Below are 20,689 nucleotides of genomic sequence, written 5' to 3' on the forward strand. Positions count from 1 at the left end.
GGCAGCAGGTATGGTCAGCGCGGACACCACGACGACGCCGGACACACCAGGTCAGTGCTCCAGTACAGCGACCCAATGCATCACGTCCATGCGGATAAATGAGTGGCGCTGCCGGACATAACGGCCTCGTCGGAGGGGGGGCATTTGACGTCGACCCAAGTGTCTCCCCGGCTCCTTCAGGCCGTTATGCCTCACCAGCGCCATCTCTTGAGTGTGTTGTGCAACGCAAGTGTCGGTGACGTGCGACATATGTTTCCTATACAGGATATGACTTATTATTTTATTATAAATATTATTTTGCTTTACGTTTTTGTATATTTTTATTATAATTAATTTTGTATTGAAGGGTTTTGTATTTTATAAGTTTTAATTGTTCACCGGGCGCCAAGGCTGCGGCTTCCGCCTGTGACCAATCAGCGTGTTCCGCGGGCTCGCGGAGAAGGGGGGAGACGCGGGCGCTCAGGCGCGGCAGGAGAGTGGGAGGGCAGTCGTCGCCAGGACTCGGCAGACAGCGGTCACGCGAGTGTCATCGCTCCGTGCTAGCGGGAGAGAGTCGTGGACGCGGCACGTGAGGCGACGGACGTCTTGAGGACGTCGCTCCGGGACGGTGAGGCAAGCGGGCGCGGTATTTGCAGAGCCACTAGACTTTTGCCGTGCGAAGACGTTTTCATATACTTTGCAGTCGAGCTTGTCGTTGAGTAGTTACGGTCGCGAGTTTTCGTTTTACTTTTCGCACACACGTGCTCTGTTGTCAATTCGGGCGAGTCGCGATTCTTTGTTTCATCCTGGTCATTCGCAGTCTTAGGTTCTGTGTTATTTTTCTTTTAATTTCTTTCTGGCCTGTGCAGATTACAGTCAGACAGACATCCTATCATGCGCGGGTCTTCAGGAGTATATTCTTTACCGTGGGAGTGATAGTCATCACGGGCGGGATGTCCCGTAATTTTCTTAACTGGATCAGTGTGCGGAACCGGGTTTCGACCCACCTCGAATTAGTCACAGGTGGAAACGTGGCAGCCCCATGTAAAGTGTTCGGAGTCTTGTGCATAAAAGACCATCAAACTTTATTAGAATTATTTTCATTTAATCCCTGGAGACTAAGTTCCTCGGCCACGCGGCCTGAACCCCCTCTCTACCGAACCCTGAGTAGCCGGCAGTACAGCAGCATTGTCAGGAACTAGTCGACCAGACCACGACAATGTGTCCTCAACACCTGAATTAGGGCCGGTGCTACGAACACGCCCGCGCGTGCAGAGTAGAGTAGGGAGGGCAGTGCATCGAATGGTGTGACGTAAATCACGGCCGGTTATGTTGTACGAAGCGCCCGGCTGGGTGTGGCAATGCGCAGCTGAGACATAGTGCACATGCATTTATAATTAAAATAATTAACTAAATTTTTGATGTATCAAATATTCTTTAATAATTAATTAAAGTAAATGTAAATGCTTTTGGTTCACAAAACTGGCCGGCATCATCTTCCCGCGCTCTGTCACTTTCCGCGGGAATTCGAGCAATCCCTGGCCGGGTTGCCAGGGAGAGTCGTCAGTCACCATCCAGCACTCACCAGGGCCGGCTGCTCCGCGCACGGGAAGCCTGCAATCTTCGCGCCAATTGCAGCATGTAGCTTCAATATATAACTTTCTAAATCGTTTTTCATCCGCTCCCCGGCTGGCCCTAAATCAACCGTACAACGTGTCGCGCGGCTCTTAATAAAATGTGTGTGACTCGACTACGAGTCATTGGAGTACTACGTAATTTCTATCGTTTCAATGTTAGTAATAGTTCCAGCCATCAGCCATGTTTAGTATATAATTTCAGTGTTACATCTAGGGCATTTATTAAGTGATTAAATAATTATTCTTCTGTTTCAACGTCCTGACTTTCACTTTCCGTAGTCGCTAGGTACGCCACGCGCCTTCATCGCCACCACTAGCCATCTCAGGTTAGCCTGCGACCCTCGGTGGGGTATCTCTAAGGAATTCCGCTAACCATAATTCAGTACCGCCATTCGAGGGCCGTGTTTGTCAGTTACATGAAGATGTACTGTACGAGGTGAAGTACTGTATCGTGTGACGTGTCAATAAAACCAGTTCTGTTTACGTGTGTTTTTAATAGTTACTGCGTTCTGGGAGGCCTAAACAGCCCAGGAAGTCCTTTGTCGATGCATCCCTGCCTGCAGCCACGAGGCAAAGTACCCTGCCCTCGAGTCGAAATCCTTGTTCACGTAATTTAAATGTAATAATTTTAAGACAGGCAGCGGGGACAGCGTCAGATTGTCGCCCAACTTGTGTGGCCAAAAACTCAACAGACTATTTCGACAAACAAACCACGAAAAAAAAAAAGTAGAAATTAGCAGACAAAGGGCTCGAGTAAGATACGGTGCAACAGTGCGCAACTTGGCAACACCCTGCAACTTGGCAACACCGCGCGACGGAGCGGCGCCATGCCGGCAAGATTAGCTGGGCCGAGACCAATCCAACCCCCGTCCCTCCGCTCTCCCCCCCCCCACTCACCACCCTCGCTCTCCACCCCCGCTCTCACCCCCGCGTCAGCTGTCAACAGACACGTCATGCAGCCATGCCACCACGGGCTCCCACGAGGCAGGAAGCGAGCGAGCATGGCAATGAACTCTGTTGGTGAGGGGAGGCGACCCCCCCTACCTGCTCGCGCCCTGCCATCGACAACCCCACCCGCCGCTCGGGTCGGACAGCCGCGAGCCAAGCACAGTGAAGCAAAAAGGTAATAAGTCACCACGAGTCTCTGATGATGAACGACTTCCAGGAGGCCTATGAGGCATGGGCAAGCGAGGGCTACCCATGCCCAGGGTACAACTGGGAGTACGAAGAACATGACGAGTGGGAGGATGACGACACGACAGCGTACACAGAGGGGACGGAAGTAATCCAGATGCCGCTACGACTGTACCACATGACACAGCACGCATCGCCGCTGCCACATTCGGCCAACCACCACGCCGCTGTCACTGCCATGATGCCGCTCGCGTCACGAACAATCGAGATGCCCGTCCGCAACTCGTCGTCTCCCCCGACGCAGTCGCAGCCCCCATTAGATGAGGAAGCTGCTGACGGAATTTGGCGTACGATCACTGACGAGTTAGTGACGCAGTCTTGGACCGGCGCGCCGCCACGGACGCAGACACCGCCACCGCCAATCATTGGCAGCCACTCGTCTGCCACCATCGGCGCGATGCCGCCCCCGCTATATGGAGTGGAGACACCAGGCTGAGAGACATCACCGCAGACGCAGGAAGCCATGCCCGTCCAGCCCCTGTGGTACAATTGGCACACTGGAACCGGGTGGACACATCAGGCCGGCGCAAAAACGCCGCCTCCGACGCCGACCCCAGTAGCCGCGCAGGTGCCAATCTAGCCAACAGAGACCAACAACAACACAGAATTGCACAGCAAAGTGGGCCGATATGTGAACTGGACGAAGTTGACACGCTTCACCGACACGCCACCTACAACACCACCAGTACTGCCGATGCTGCCTCCGACACCGACCCCACCATATGGGATTGTCCATTAATCATGTGAGGCTCGGTAGGGGGGGAGGGGGTCGGGAAAAATCACGAAATATCACAAGGGGGGAGGGGGTGTAGAGAGATATCACGTGTATTTATTTTTTCGCCCGATTTCTACTAAACCGAAAAGCGACACGTGACCTTGACTCGCCGTAGCCAGGCAACAATATCCCCGCCCGCCGCAACATGAACCACCCGGCTCGGCTTGCCAGTCGCCAGTAAGACTGTGATTTTGGCGCCGAATACATGCTTAAATCACATATAAGCCTTTCCTTTATTATTTCTATGCCAGTGAGATTAAACCTGCAACCTTAATGTGTGTCTGGACATTTTTATCACTGTGCTTAATTTTTCAGAATTAAATTATATTATACCCATATTTAAAGATAACAATCTGAAATTTTTAAAAATATTTTGTACAAAAAAATTACACGTGATTTATTAGGGGGGGGGGGGTTAGTCTGAAACCTCGCCACAAATCACTAGGGGGGAGGGGGTCTTAAAAATTTGCTAAAAAAAAACATCACATGATTAATGGACGACCCCTATGGGGTGGAGACGCCAAGCAGACAGACATGGCCGCAGACGGAGGAAGCCACACCCGTCCAGCCCCTGTGGTACAATTGTAACGAAAGGACCGGGTGGACAAGTCGGGCCGACCCAGACACGCCGCCCCCGACGCCGCCCCCTGTTGCCACACAGGTGGCAATCGATCTAACAGAGAAAGTCACAGGGAGATGCAGCCTGGCGGGCCACCACATCACGGATCACACGCAGCGCCACTGGGGATCAAATGCACCACCCCCGGCACCACAGATGACGTCGACCCCAGCCACTGAGAGAGGGACTGTCGCGACTGTGCATCTCAAAACAGCCACATCGCGACCCAGTCCGACAGACCACCAGGTGGCCAATCACACGCAGCGCCACTGCGGATCCAACGCACCACCTCCGGCACCACCAACTCAGAAGAGTCGCACCTGTGTTTCCGTACCATGTGCGTCTCTGCCTGAGGACGGGAGCAGATAGCAGTTCCCGAAACGTCGCTTGTTTCTGTTTAGGTAAAACTATTGTATTTGTTTGTTTTTTCGTTTTGTCATGTTTTTTGTCTCGCTTCAACTGTTGTGCTGAATTATTTTGGGTTTCAATATTTTTGTGTTGTCATCATTTGTGGGGATTTTTTCGTTCTCTTAGTACATTTTTCTTTGTTTTTTCTTTGTTTGCTGACCATATTCCTGTTTCGGAATATTTTGTGGTGTTCATATCCTTGTTGACAACAGCAATTGTTTGCTTAATTTTGTGTGTTTTTTGTATCTTTTTTTGAGTATTTTTATTTTTATTTTTATTTAGTTATTTTATTTATTAGTTTTTCTTCAACAGAAAAAGTTCTTAGCAATGGCGTATGTCCAAAAACTTACATCAAGTCATGCACTCCCATTGCACAAATCTTTTAAAGATAACACATGTCAAATACCTCTAAATTAACCAACTTTATTTTTGTAAATATTGTCTGTCATCTTGATTTAGGAAGCCTTAAGGTGGGTTTACGATTGAAAATTAAGAATTTATGACTTAAGACTTAGTCGTGTACTTACCATATGACTCTATGTAAACTAGTGGAATGGTTTATGATTGTCGTGTGTGAATTTTGACGGGTCGTGTGCGAACCATACGATGACTTAAGACTTAACAGAAATGGCTATATTTTATATTTTTCGTTAAGACTTAAGGTGGGTTTACGATTGATTTCCTTAAGTATTATAACTTAACATCGAGCACATGATTAAGTCAAAACTACATTTTGCAGTTTATGATTGACATAGAAGTCGTTAATTCCAACCAATCACTGCACAAAACACATGATCGGCCATTGTTCGATATGGAGAAGCAGGTTTGAAATAGGTTATTGACAAATGCGATAACTATCAAATTCTGTTGCATAAGAATGTTCACTCATGTCTAAATTAATTGTTAATTACAAATATACGAATTTCTAACCAAAAATACTGCCTCGCTCGGTCCAATACCAAGACATAAACTTCCGGCTGAAAGGTTCCGGTTTGTTGTGATTGGTCACTTCCCTTAAGTCTTAACGAAAAATGTAAAATATAACCATTTCTGTTAAGTATTAAGTCATCATATAGTTCGCACACGACCTGTCATAATTCACACATGACAATCATAAACCATTCCACTAGTTTACATAGTCTCATTTATGGTAAGTACACGACTAAGTCTTAATTCTTAATTCTTAATTTTCAATCGTAAACCCACCTTTAAGGGAAGCGACCAATCACAACAAACCGGAACCTTTCAACCGGAAGTTTATGTCTTATTATTGGACCGAGCGAGGCAGTATTTTGGGTTAGAATTCGTATATTTGTCATTTGTAATCATCATCCATTTTGAAAAATAGATATTCCATTTGTCAATAACCTATTTCAAACCTGCTTCTCCATTTCGAACAATGGCCAACCATGTGTTTTGTGCTGTGATTGGTTAGAATTAACGACTTCTATGTCAATCATCAACTGGAAAATGTAGTTTTGACTTAATCGTGTGCTCAATGTTAAGTTATAATTCTTAAGGATATCAATCGTAATCTCAGCTTTAAAGTTTGGATCTGGATGCCTAAAGGCTACTACAAATTAAAAACGCCTCTAAGAATGGAGTTTGATGGAATTTTCTTGCAAGTAGTTAAGGCTCCGTTTTCATTTTAGGGAGCATAAAAAATAAAGGGTAAGCTCTGCATATGGCCTGCAGTTTTCACATTTTATGACCAACATTTAGTTCATTCCGAAAAAAAAATTTATATATATCAATATATCGTGTTATTTTGGTCTTCTACGACTGTTCATCTATGGTACGCAAATTTAAACGAAATACAGGAAAAGAAAAAAAAAACTTTGCCCAGTGGTAAAATTGTGTAAATCTCCTACATGCAGGATAAAATGGACATTTTTTTATAAGGCATATATGGTTATCTTGCAGCCTGCATATAAGTCAGGTGTGCATGTTTCTTTATAAATTAAGGAGAACTTTTTAAACTTGTATTTGGGTTATTCGGTAATATATGTTATTTATCAAAGAATCTTTCAGCAGCTCTCCTTTTCAGTCGTATTGTTCATTTAACAATACTGGTGTAATTTTTATTGACGCGTGCTGTTTTCAGTACTATCCACTTTTTTCTACCGGCATCGCAGGGATGTACTATAAGATTTGTTTTACGTGCTGTTTTTTTTTTTATGCTCTCTAGGAGTTTTAAGAGTCTAATGAACCTAGTAGATCAGAAAGAGTTGGTAACCATCAATTGAGCTTAAAGAGCACCTTTTTTTTTAACCCTACACAAAAACAGACGTCTTGAAAAATACAATTACGAATTAAGATACTGCTTTGGCAGTGGTACTTAATATATACCACAAAACATGAAATCTTAATAAAATATGGTTGTATGTGTTTAAATAAAAGATCAAAAATAAGGAAATTCTTCACATAACCTGTAAGAAAATATACAAATGAAAATGCTTTATTCAACAATTATCAAATATAAATACACAATATTCATTGGTTATTGCTACATGATAAATAAGCTATCAATTGTATAAAAAATTACAATGCATTAAACATTAAAAACAACGCAGAAGTAGATGATTGCACCAAAACAACCAGTAGATGACCAGCTCTCAATGCTCTTCTTTGAGAGGATAGCATCGAAATCATGACCTGCTTGACCTGAGAACATCTTGCCCCCACAATTAGAGTGACCACCTGCAATTAGAGCAGCCACCTGCCATAACATACAAGGGCGTTAAAAGAGTTAAAAGGTCAAACAGAGACTAGGTTTGTAAGATGAGGGGGAAAAATGATAACCTTTATTTCACATAACAAATTATAATTGAGCGAAATTGATACCTGGAGTGCAGGGCTCATAACAGGTCACTTTTGCTACTAACAAGGGGAAGCTACGACGTTTGGATCATGGATTTTATTCAAACTTTGTACACTTATAATAGTCCAGCAGGTAATTATTGGACGTCGCAGCTTATTAGAATGGAAAAGAAAAAAATCAAAAAACATGGTTTTCACACACAATAAATGTCCCTGAATTTACCCTGAAGGGATAGTTTCTTAATTCTTATTAGTTTTTAAAAAAATAATAGTTTATAGCTTACATTACTATACCATCATCGGACGTTGCGGCTTCGTGGAATGGAAAGTAAATACCTAAAAACTGAAGATATGTTTTTCAAGTACTAGAAAAGTTCCTAAATTTACCCTGAAAACATGGGTTCTTAATTCCTACTGGTTAATGAAAAATAACAGTTTAAAGCTTACATTACAATACCTGTGTTTTCACACTGCCGCAATCAGTCATTGTTTACCCACTATCGTTCATTTCTTTGTTTAGCACAACTGTAGCCAATTTAAAATTTAAAATACAGTAATTATTCCATTTCATATATTGAAGTTCATCCCTGGATCCTGTGGTACATGATGCTTGCTGTTTTAATTCAGTACGTCGGAAGATCCTGTACATAAAAAAAATAGTCATGTAGTGAATTATGATCATAAATTGAATAAAAATAATTTTTTTTTTCAACCTACAATAATAATTCTTTCTTATTTCATAATTTCTTTTATGTGCAAGATCTTCCGAGGTACTGAACTAAAACAGCAACATCATGTACCACAGGCGCGTAGGAAGCAAATATTTAATGGGGGGGCAAAGGAGAGTATCATTATAAGTGGTGGATTTAACGAAGGGGGTGTCCGGGGGCTCTCCCCCGGTAGAAAAAAAAATTGTATTCTAAGGAGAAAAATGGTGCTTTTTAAGCATCTTTCGTACATAAAAATAGAATGTACTACTAGCAGAAATTTTAACTTTTTTTTACAACAAATTTACTTAAGGCTCGGCATCATAAAACAGTGTTCACTTTTCAGTTTTTGCCTCGTAGAATTCATTTTAAAGGCAATTTGTTGAATTTTCCCACTGCACAGAGTACATAAATTACAAGCACCTTCAAATTTAGTCCCCAGATATCATCAAGTTATCTAAAGCTGTAGAAAAGGCAAAGATGTATTTATAATTAAAAATATGTTTGACTAATTGCATCATAATTACATGACGGTGGTTGAAGATTAATATTTGTAGTGTGAGATAAAATATTTTGCCAACTATCTATAGCTATGGTTACATTTTCTTAATATGTGCTAACAAACAACTGCAATAATCAAAACAAGCTATAATCAAATATTTAAATGAGGATGAGCCTTGAGTAAACAATTTAACAAAGACGTCATTATCCCACTCATTGCCCACTCTTAAGTAAATTCATTTGAATATCAGAACCGGAAAACTCTTAATGTTACACACCTTTAATTAAATATTCTTAGATGATGCCAATATTCAGAATGTATTGACACAAGCATATGGTGTACCTAGTGTCCACTGAATATTAATTTAAAACGTGACAGAAAAACTGCTTTACCATTAATAAATCTGAAAATCTAAATATCTAATGATAAGTTATATGACAAAATAACACATTCAAATTGATAGTCAAATCTCAATATAACAAAAATGGGAATAGTGAGCCGTTCGACATATTATCATAGCATTTTTATGTTCCTCATAATTTAATTTACAATACATAAAAACATTTTCAAAATTCTCAGAATAATTTGTACGAACAATCCGTATTTTTTCATTGACAACTACACAGTTACTAGAAATGAAAATAAAAAATTAAAGATTGAAAAAAGCGTTTCGCAATAACACTCATATCATTTTATTCAGGAAAGTCGAAATTTTATTTTGGTATTAAAAATTAAAAAAGTCAATATTTTAATTTTTTTTACTGTCGGAATCCCTTTAAGAATAAGTTTAAAATGCGAACCCCACAGAATAGGCGAGTGAAGATGCTTAAAAATAACTCCAAATCTGCTTGATAAATTCTTGTTCAATGATTTGTAGATTCAAAGAAATTTTTTTATTACTTGATGGAATAATCACGAGCGACGAGCGGAAAAAAAATTATGTACCGACATACTAAACTTTAATGTTAAATAGGTATATTACATATGGTTTTCGGGATCATGTAAAAATTCGTCTCAGTCTAAACTGCTCAAAAGTAATACCTGAGTTAAAGGAATCTAACTCTTCTTTAGGATCTTTGTCTTCACAGGCATTACAGCCTAATGTGCACTGCTTTTTAGGCGGTGGTTGTGATGAACTGCAGGACTGTGCAGAACGGTTGTTGAAGAAAAAGTTGATGCTTTTCTGAGTCATTGTAAGCCGCAAAAATTAAAATACTGTTATAAATTTTCTCCTTAAACCCTAAATGTTTTTCATCACTGCCATTCCGCACTATTCACTCACGATACTACAGATAAATAAGTTTATTTTAAACAGTTCTGTAGTACGGCTCACAAATTTTCTTGGACTTAAAAGCAAGACGTACAGCTGTTGAATAATGACTGATGTGGAAAGCGCTCTGCACATCAGGTCGTTACCGTTAGGTAGAAACGAGGCGGGGTGAATGCAAGGGTCTGAAGGTCAGGTAGACAAGGGTGGACAAAAACGGAGCGTAAGCTACTGCAACGAGCGGAAACATTTACTGGTCTTATATCCCACAATAATATTTCCGCTATCAGCACTGTGAAACGTGAATATTTAGAAGAAAACAAGAACAGTTGCCGTATTTATTGTGCCTGTACTCTTATCGAAAAGTCTTAATTTATTTTAAGAATAAAGTAACGCACAGACAAGAAAATCCCACAAAACCGCTTAGCATTGCAATGAAGGCAATGCCTCTGTTCATCTGATGCAATGGCCGGGCAAAACCATCACTTTGCCCGGCCATGAAATGTTATGGCCGGGCAGTCACCTGGGTCGCCCCCCCGGTTCCTACGCGCCTGGGATCAAGCCAACAGGATCACGCCATCGGATCTTTTGACACACTGAACTAAAACAGCAAGCATCATGTACCAGAAGATCAAGCCAAGAGGATCTTCCCTTCAGGATCCAAGGATAAATTTATTACTCACAGAAAATGAACTACGTTAACAATTATTTAAATGAATTTCATTATTACAACACCCACAATGATTAAAGTTCTTGAAAAAAAATTTGAAAAACCCACACAGGTAAAAAACAATGAATGTCAGCAATTGCGTGAATTATTATGTTTTGTAATGTAAGCTGTAGACTGTTATTTTTCCACAAACCTTTAGGAATTAAGAAACTTTCCTTTTAGGGTTAATTCAGGAACGTCTCCAGTGTATGTAAAACATATATTCCTATTTATCACGGGTAAACAATGAATGGCAGCGGATGCGTAAAATCATAGGTATTGTAATGTTGGGTATAAAATTTTAATTTTTTCACAAACTGTTAAGAATTATGAAACCATCCTTTCTGATTAAATTTAGGGATGTTTATAGTGTGTGAAAACTATGTTTTCCAAATTTTTTCTTCCCGTTTTAAAAAGCTGTGACATCCAATAATTACCATCCATTAGGACAACATATTGTGCAAGTAGTAAGATGTACTACTTGGGCGTTTTTAAAAAATTCGCAAGAGAAGTTTTACGGGTTGAATATATACCGGTGGTTGTGACCATAAGCTTGAGATATTGCATTAGATGGATGTTAGTTGTTTACCTGTCAATAATTATAAATATAATATTTGTTGTAATAATAAACATTTTTGAACAGACAAAAAATTGGAAATTCAATTTTCATGAAAATACATGTATTTTTTTCATTATACAGGTCCGGCAAAAAGATATCCCATATTTCAAAAGGCAGATACAAACAAACGAAGAAAGATACAGAAAAAATACTTTTAATTGTGAACAACAAATACTATGCCATTTCAAATTACTTGGTTTTAAACATTGTCAGATAAATGGCGTCCTCCATTGTTGACACATTGACGAAGCCTTTCCTGGAAGTTGTCCATAGTTCGTTGTGTCATTTCCGGTGGAATGGCAGCCACTTCCTGGGTGATTGCTTCCTTAAGTGCTTGCAGTGTTGTGGGACATGTTTATAAACTTGCGCCTTTAAATGTCCCCAAAGAAAAAAGTCACAAGGTGATAAATCAGGCGATCTCGGGGGCCAGGCGATGTCTCCTCGCAAAGAGAGAAGACGTCCAGGAAACACCTCTCTCAAAATTGCTAGAGATCGCCGCGAAGTGTGAGCTGTGGCGCCATCTTGTTGGAACCAGACTTCTCCCTCTGCATGGTCTCTAAGAAACTGGTTTAACTTAGGTTGGAGGAAGGTCTCAATAATGTGACAGTAGCAATTCAAATTAACCGTTTCTGTAAGCCCATCTTCTTCAAAAAAATACGGACCCCACACACCGAATTCTGCAACGGCGCACCAAACTATCACTCGAGGGCTGTGAAGTGGTCATTTGTGAAGTTCCTGTGGGTTTTCTGCTGCCCAGTAGCGGAAATTTTGTTTGTTTACAGTACCTGACAAGTGGAAGTGGGCCTCATCAGATGAAATCAACACAGCACCAGGGGGAATGTTCTGAAGAATGTCCTCACACACAGCTCTACGAGTTTCAAAATCTCTCTCACTTAATTCTTGGGAAACCATCATTTTGTATGGGTACATGTGAAGATCTCTGTGCAGGATTCTTCTTACACTCCGATCAGACAATCCTAGGGCAGCTGCCTGTGCTGAACGCTTTGGAGATTGCTGGATGGATGCTCGAACACGTGCCACATTTTCCGACGTTGTAACAGTCCGAGGTCGGCCAGGCGATTTTTTTTTCAGTGCAGAACCTCTTGCTCTAAAGTTTGATACCCAAACGAGAATAGTTTTTCTATCCGGAACAGAATCATGTCGGCCAAGTTCGAACCGAATGCGAAATGCTCGCTGAGTATTAATCACAGAACTTATGTTACGAATAAACTCCTCCACAACAAACGCACAATGTTCACCACGCCACGCCATTGCACCTACTGACAATGGCACGTTTACCGCTATCGATCGATATCCCCTTCATAGACGTATATCCACCACAACTCACGCAGCACCCTCTCCAAATACGGGAGGTCTTTTTGCCGGACCCTGTATTACCTTTGAATTGTAATATATATGAAAGAATATGACCAGTGTTGAAAAAGTATTTTGTTAGTTAACAGTTATAAAGAGGTGAAAGTGGGCTTCAGTGCTCAATATGACTTTTCCATTATCATTTTCTTCTAGAACTGTAAGCATGTTTTCACAAAAACCAGAGTTGTGTTAAAAATGTATATCTTTAAACTCCTGAACAATTACAACCTTACAGGGGTGGAATCTTAAATTCTTATGTAAGCGTTTCCTTACAGTGGGCTCACTTTACAGGCAATGTCTGAGAATGTTTCCAAACTGTGCATGCATGACATCTAATGACTGCTTCCTTGACTCAATCATTTTTTTGGGGGTCCGAACACTGATTTATTTCGGGTGTTTCTTTTTCATCACTCTTCTTGTATACAGCAAAGTGTTACAGGATGGTTGTCACCATTCCATAACATGGTACTTTGTTTTGCCTCTTAAGTCTGTCGGAACACCGCCAGAAATGCTCCAGCAGTGCGCCTCTTTTACGGCAGTAGTTATAGGACCAGTGAAACTTGGCCCCGTCTATGGAAGAATATTCTAGGGCATTTGATCACCACGTCGCCGGAAGTCAGCGCCACGTGGAAGCCAAGCCTGTTTAAGGAAGTTCTGGCTCTCGAAGTTCTTTGCAACAAAGGGGTACATATAAACCCAGTCTGCAAGCAGAGAGGAGGAGAAATAGCCCGACCACCACCGAAGTACAACCTCACATCACTTCCACCCGCCGTCGTCCCGTACATCACGCTGCCCCCCAGCCGCCTTCAGTTATGTTTACAAATTTTGTCGCCCAAAATGGTAAGCTCAGCTATCCTTAAGTATTAATAATAAACTTTCAACGAGTCATCTCAGGTGTTGGACGTCTTGACAAGATTTTCAAAGAGGTGCGAGTGTGACTCGCTCGATGAGTGGATATTGGTATTTTTTTTACTTGAGGATAGAAGCAAGCAAGTGGCGAGGCAGGTGATGTAGAAAGTGGAGACATGTACTTTAGACTACACTGAATGACGGTTATCAACAAATCCCATGAACAATTAGAATCATCTCCGATGTTTTCTACTGCAGATTACATCTATTCCCCACGACAAACGAGCTGGATGGTGTAGTTTTCTACGTTGTTTAACAGCCTTAGTTTAGGTGAACAAGTCCGCTGGTCCACGATTACTCGTGTTGGACCATGCCAAGAAACGAGCATTCAACGTCTCTGGGACGTGGCGAGTAAATGAACGAGTTTGGGCTGATAGTAATGGATGTTTGGGTTTAGCACGTCAACAGCCCAAGTCGACAGAGAGAGTTAGAGACTGCTTGCTTGGGGAGGTGTGAGACAAGTAACCATATTTATAGGAACCGCACTTCCAGCGGTGGACTTAAATAAAATTTCTTATTTTATTAATTCATATTTGTCAGATATATTGGTACCAGTTAAAATTCATAATCGTTATAATTATTACCATAAACTGTTAGCATACCGTACTACTTGCTATTATTTAAGTTTTTGTTGTACTCCCTAACTGGCTTGTAATTAGAGTATCTCAACCCATTTATACATTGTGCTTGTGCTTGGGCTGTCATAGTAACTAACTCCCATCATCAAAATATTGTCTAAAGTGACATTTATTTTATGTAATGGGCACTGGGCCATTTACATTTGTGAGGATTAATATTGTGTAGAAAGATCTTACTGGGGGCATGGTATAGCCCCAGAGAAAATGGGGTTTTGGGGTGGTCCTCCAGAAAATTTGAAAATAAACTCTTGAAAACAACTTTACTAAGCCAACTTGGAACTGGATCTTAAATTTCGGCAATGATTTGGCCAATTTATCTTAAGAATGTTTGTTATTCCAGTTGTGTCAGTAATATAAGGGCACACACGATGTTCTCTCATACCAAGTGGCACAATATAAATGACAAACCCTATGGAGTCGGTCGTTTCCTTCCACTGCTCTACCTCTTCTGTAAGGTGCATACTAAATGTTCAAGAAACAGCCCATTTTTCTTATGTGGCATTTATCTAATGTTATTTTTCAAACATTCACACATGAAGTATATTTGGTACGAACAAAAACAACTTAACCGTGTTACAATAAAATACTGTTTTTTTCTTTAAAAAATATATATATCTGTCTCTGGTATATAAACTCAAAGATATACATTGAAATATTTGATGAATTTATTTAATTACAAAAAATATTGACAGGTAAAAAATTTTGTTAATTTTTATCTATGAATTTCAATTGACCAAAAAGTTATGTTTGCAGTTCATAGTACACATAGTAAACTTCCAATTGTATGCACTTATCAAAGGGAGAGATGCAGTGAATAATTAAAAACCATTGAAAATCCGTTAAGGTATGTGCAAAATGTAGTCCTACATAGGTCAATTAAAGCATTTTAGCTTGCATTGTTGTATATTTACTATGGACATAAAGGCCTCCTCACATGCCACCTTCGTTATTGAATTTTTTTTATCATTACTGTTATTTAAGGGCTATTCCTGTAAATTCATATTGATAGATCTCTTGCATTTGTTTTGTGGGGAGTAATGCATTATTGTAAAAGTGATCAAGAATGGACACTACCAGTTTATCACATTATGTATTAAGCTTTATTCCCAGGGAGTACCTAGGATGTATGATGAATATCAATTTATTAATGATTAACTAGAGTCATAATCTAAATGTGTAATCAGAAAATTTCTTATGTGATTATTCTGAGAAGATAGTTTAGCATCCAGTTGACATGTAACTTTGTTGTAGCATTGAAAATTGTTTACATGTAACTTTTTTTTAGTGATTAAAAATGTATTTATAGTGACAAGCAAAAACCATTTTTCAACAACAAAGGATTTGAAAAATGGATAATTTACTAATGGTAACAAAAAATTTTATGGCAGGTACAAGACTGTTGAGCATATTTGATAAAATACATTGTTTCACATTATAATATATAAGATACACACTGGGGTAACAGTAAAAGATTTAATGCTTTAAATTTCAACTATGTATATGTACATCTCCGACAAATATGGGCAATCACTGATGAAGTTTGTGTGTGGTTATATTATTTTGATTGGTATACTTGTAAAATAATAATTTGTCTTATCTTGTAAGTTTTATCTGATGATAGACAGTGGTTTTAATCCATTCCACAGGTGATTTTCTTGATTTGGTAACATCATTCTTTACACACCATTAATGTTTTGTCAAAATCTTGCTTTAAAGAAATTTTTTTTTTTTTTCACGTGGTCTTCTAGAAAAATCCTTGCCATGTCAGATATATTTAAGTTTGAACTTTATTACTGTGAACATCACTGTGTTGAATGTACATGTATGTATTTTATTTACATTTTTGTAGTGCCATAGTAATTTAGTGGTGTATAAGTGCGTATCTTGTTGATCTATTTAAATGTGGGATATAATGTATTCATCTTGAGTGATATTGCAATATATTATAATAAAATAATAATACAATAACAATTTAGAATGTAAAGAGTCAACATAGTTAAAAAAAAATTATAACTTTGTACTTAATTTATCACACAAAATGCAAAGCAAAGGGGTTATGCAATTAAAGCCAACAGTAGTTTTTCTTTTTCTTTTGATAGTACAAATTTCATTATGAATCTTGTGGCATTAAGAAACTGACTAAATGTGGTAGACTGCACTGGCTGTTTGTATGACTACATGTCACTCAAGTAGTATTAATTATTGGCTACTAATTGGTAAAAAAAAAGTTTAAATGAATTGATTCTCAAGAATATGTGCCCTTTTGTGTAAAACAATTTATTCGGTGTACCACATTTACTTTAAGTATTATTTTTCCTGTAGAGTAAATTTCACTGTTGGATTTCAGAACTCATTCTTCGTACACCATATGTACTTTTATGCCACATTCAACTCATCCACCATACTGCCAGAGCTTGAAGCTTTGCTCTCCTCTTCAGTAATTATGATGAGACCATGTACAATATGTAAAAAAGAGTTTCATAACTTCTGTTAAATAACAAGTTTTGATTGGATGTTAACCTGAAGCTTAGTTTTTCAAGCATCTTCAGTAATAACATTTGCAGGCTTCTTTGTTTACAGTAGCTCCCCATGAAGTATTACCACTGAAAGAAAGTATGGTTACATTATATCTGTTGAACCAATTTATAGTTCTTACTTATGACCAGCCAGCAAATAATTTTTTACTGCAGAATGTTGGTTGTAAAATTTTAAATTACTATATATCATTTTGACGATGAACTAGTCAGTCTGTTGTAATGATAATATCACAGTTGAAGACTTGAGAAGGCTTTCACTCAAAAGTTATTGGAGCACCACATAGAAATAATAATTCATTAAAAAATATTACTTTGCAGATAATAAACATATGTTATGGATCTTTTTTCATTCAGTACACTGCATCTGAAACCTTTAAGTAATTACAAAATTCTTTAAAAAAAAATTTGTATTTAAGAACTGTGAAATTGCTATGTGATGTTTCACAGTTATACTTGGAAATCTCTCGTCTTTACTGAAAAATGCTATGTGATATTTCACTCTTGCAATGTGACATGAAGTTTTGAATGCAGGGATTAGAATGCTCTTCTTAACAAAAACACTCAGTAATCCAGTAATATATTTCCACATGCAATTGTAATATGCTCAAAAATAGGCAAGTGTAAATTTTAATTTCATATATTTTCAGTAATGAACAGTAACTTTTAAATTTAACATTTAAATAAAAGCACACATGTAGTCTTGAAGAATTATTAACACTCACTTTTTACTGTTGATATTATCTTCAGAATTTCACTGTTTATTCATAGTGTTAATAAGTTCATTGAGATTGTAGCTAAACAAACAGCCTGTATATATGTACATATATGTTGATCTACGACTTCGTATGCACTGATAAACATAAATATGTTTCTCGGTATTACTTAGTGAAAGTGACTAAAAAATTTAGCAAGGTAGTGCATAGTTATTGGGGGGTCAATATTTGGTTAGTTTGCTTTTGCTATAGCTGCAAAAAAAATGTCTTGCTCCACTGAAGTTTTACACTAGTGTCTTGTACTCATGTTCAAAACTGTACACAATGTAAAGAAATTGTAGAAGTATAGTGATATATTTAAATGCTTTAAAATTAAGAAATTATTTGTATACACACATATAGCGCGATATGAATAAATTCCAGTTATGTTGGTTTGACAGGTGGAACACTAAACATTTGGAGACTTAACATTGGAATAATTCACAATTTAGTTAAATTGTTTTATTTTGAGAATTTTGTTGGCTTTGCTTTGATATGCTTTTCTTTCCTTCTTCACTCCCACTTTGGTTGCTTCATGTTTCCACATAAGTTTTGTCAAGCACATGATTGATTCTTGATGTTTTGTTCCTTTGATGTTCATTTGCAATTTTATTCACAACACATTGTCATCAGTCGAGTTTGTAGTTGTGAAACTTGCTTTTTATAAAATTAGTTGACTTGGAAATAAAACATGTAATACACAAAGGAATAACTTTAGCATAAATTCACAACCTTTCATGTAAAAATCTGATATTTCAATACAAAAATAAATATTTAAGTAGCTAATGCTTATCAAGCGCGGCTCCAGAAAGAGGGTGGTGGGGGCGATAGCCCCTCCCGAGACCAATTTTATTGATTAGTGTATATTTATGTTTACTCAAATATTTAATTTCATATGTTAAACTTTTATCTCATCAAAAGTTGCATGGAGCTACTAAGGTTCTGTATTTGAAACCTGTAATTTGTAATTAATATTCCAAGGCCAATATCTGACTACTTTCATTTTTTGCAACTACGATCTTTCTTTGTGCAATAGCCCCTCCCGAAAAGTCATCCTGAAGCCGCTATTGACGCTTATTTTTCAAAAAAATTTGAAAATACAAGAAAAAAATTAGGAATACTTAGTTAAGAACATAGATAGTAACAATGAATAATACTGTATTTGTAAAAGCAAAAATGATAATGTTCATCATTGAAATTGTCCATCATAATTTTTTTTTGGTAAATTTCATGTGAAAATCATAATGTAGGTACATTTACATAAAGCATCAGTAAATATTCTATAGTTAATGAATTCCTTATTATTGATCATCATATCAACATAATTGATATTACAAATTTGTTGGTTTTTTTAAGCATTATTGTAAGTTGAACTAAAATATAGCTTCATGTATTAAAAAAAATTACAATTTACTAGCATTAATTACTAGAGCATATTTTATGGAAAAAATAAAATTAAAACACTTTTCTGTGCATTTTCCACATGAGTGCATGTGACTCATTATGCAAAATGTGAAAATGCTACTATGGTCAAGACAAAGTATTTGTATGATAACCAAAATAACTTGACATTACGAAGTGTAAGAAACTTTATATATCAGGTACATATTTTGACATCAGATTTGATAATTGCTGGCTGCAGAATTAATTAGGAACAAGCTTAATTTTATCTTTGTGTGTGACAGTTTGGAGAAATTAGCAAGGCGAAGCTACGACTGATTCTCCAAATCCATACTGTACAAAAACTTTAAAAATGCAACATGGCAGCTAATTATTCAAAAAGTATGCAATAATTTTTTGTTTGCTTGTGTGGAAAAGACACAAAAAGAATACAGGTTTAATCACGTTTAACGTTAATATAAAGTAACGACCTGGTATGGTCTTGAGAGCAATTACACATGCATTCATGACATTCTGAAAACTACCCTGCAGCAAATAACTTGGCTAGGTCACTTACAGTTATTGAAAGAGAGAGAGAGAGAGAGATAAATCAACATTGACAAATAATATAAACATTCCTGTGGATACTTTGACATCCACAATTTTGTTCTATAATTTCTACTGTGTCTTAAGTGGTTTTACTTTGCTTTGTATTTATATTTTTGTTTCCTTGTAAATATAATGAAAAAGCATAACTTTATTGTTAAGCTTCTTCTTGGGCTGAAGATATTTCAATGATGAACTTTTATAAACTTAATTTCAAATTCATAAAGTTATGAACTAAGTACCTCCTAGTACATCAGATATAAGTGATAATTTGTACAAAGTAATATCTGGGAATAGATAACTTTGTGTCTCAATAGGCAGTTGCATAATTTGATGAGAAGTCACTCACTGATAAGTTTTTTTTCTTTTCATTTTTTACAAATTAACCAGAGCAAATAGATAAATCTATCAGTCTTGTGTCAAATTCCTGAAATGTGTTACTGTTTGTAACATGCACTATTTTACCTACATATGTTTTCCTTAAACTATAAGGACCAAACATCATAAGTTTTACGTCTATTATTGCTTAATTATATTTACAGGATTTTAAATATACTTTTAAGATTGCTATAAGAGAAATGAGTGGGAATTTTGCAGAGGTAAATATCAAGTCAAAATTGATTAAAAAACCACATATTTGAATAAATACAGAGAAAATTTTAATATTGTAAATTTTAAAAGGACACAATGATATGAATATAAATATGTACAATATACTGCCAAGCAATAATGAATAATTAAATGAAATTGATATATACTCCTTTGCAACGATTTTGGGCACTTTTTGTAATGTGCTAATTACATAATTAAATATAGTTATTATTTTAAACATTAAAATACTCTGCAAGTATCTTTAATTTACACCATATCAAAAATTTGAAACAAAGTCTTAAAACCCAAGTTTCATTTTCATACCCATTAAGAGAAACAACATTACATATTTACTTTGAAAAAAAAAATGAGTTGCTCCGCCTGTATAAGTAATTTCTGTTTGTAGAATTGTTGCTACAAGATTTAGCTATAATCATTTTGTAACACGAAAACTGAATAATTTTGACATCATTTCAGATTCAAAAATCTTAATTTCATAATGTTGTGAAAACCAAAACTTTTTTCAGTTTCTTTCTAAAAAAAAAAAAGGCAAATCTACAAGTTGAGTTTTGATTTTCAGTCACAAAATTAAAGAAAAACCTGGATGCATAAGTGTCTGATACACTATTTTCTTCACTTCAAATTTTCTACACTTCATAATTTACA

This window comes from Bacillus rossius, chromosome 2 (genome assembly GCF_032445375.1).
Source record: "Bacillus rossius redtenbacheri isolate Brsri chromosome 2, Brsri_v3, whole genome shotgun sequence".
NCBI lineage: Eukaryota > Metazoa > Arthropoda > Insecta > Phasmatodea > Bacillidae > Bacillus > Bacillus rossius.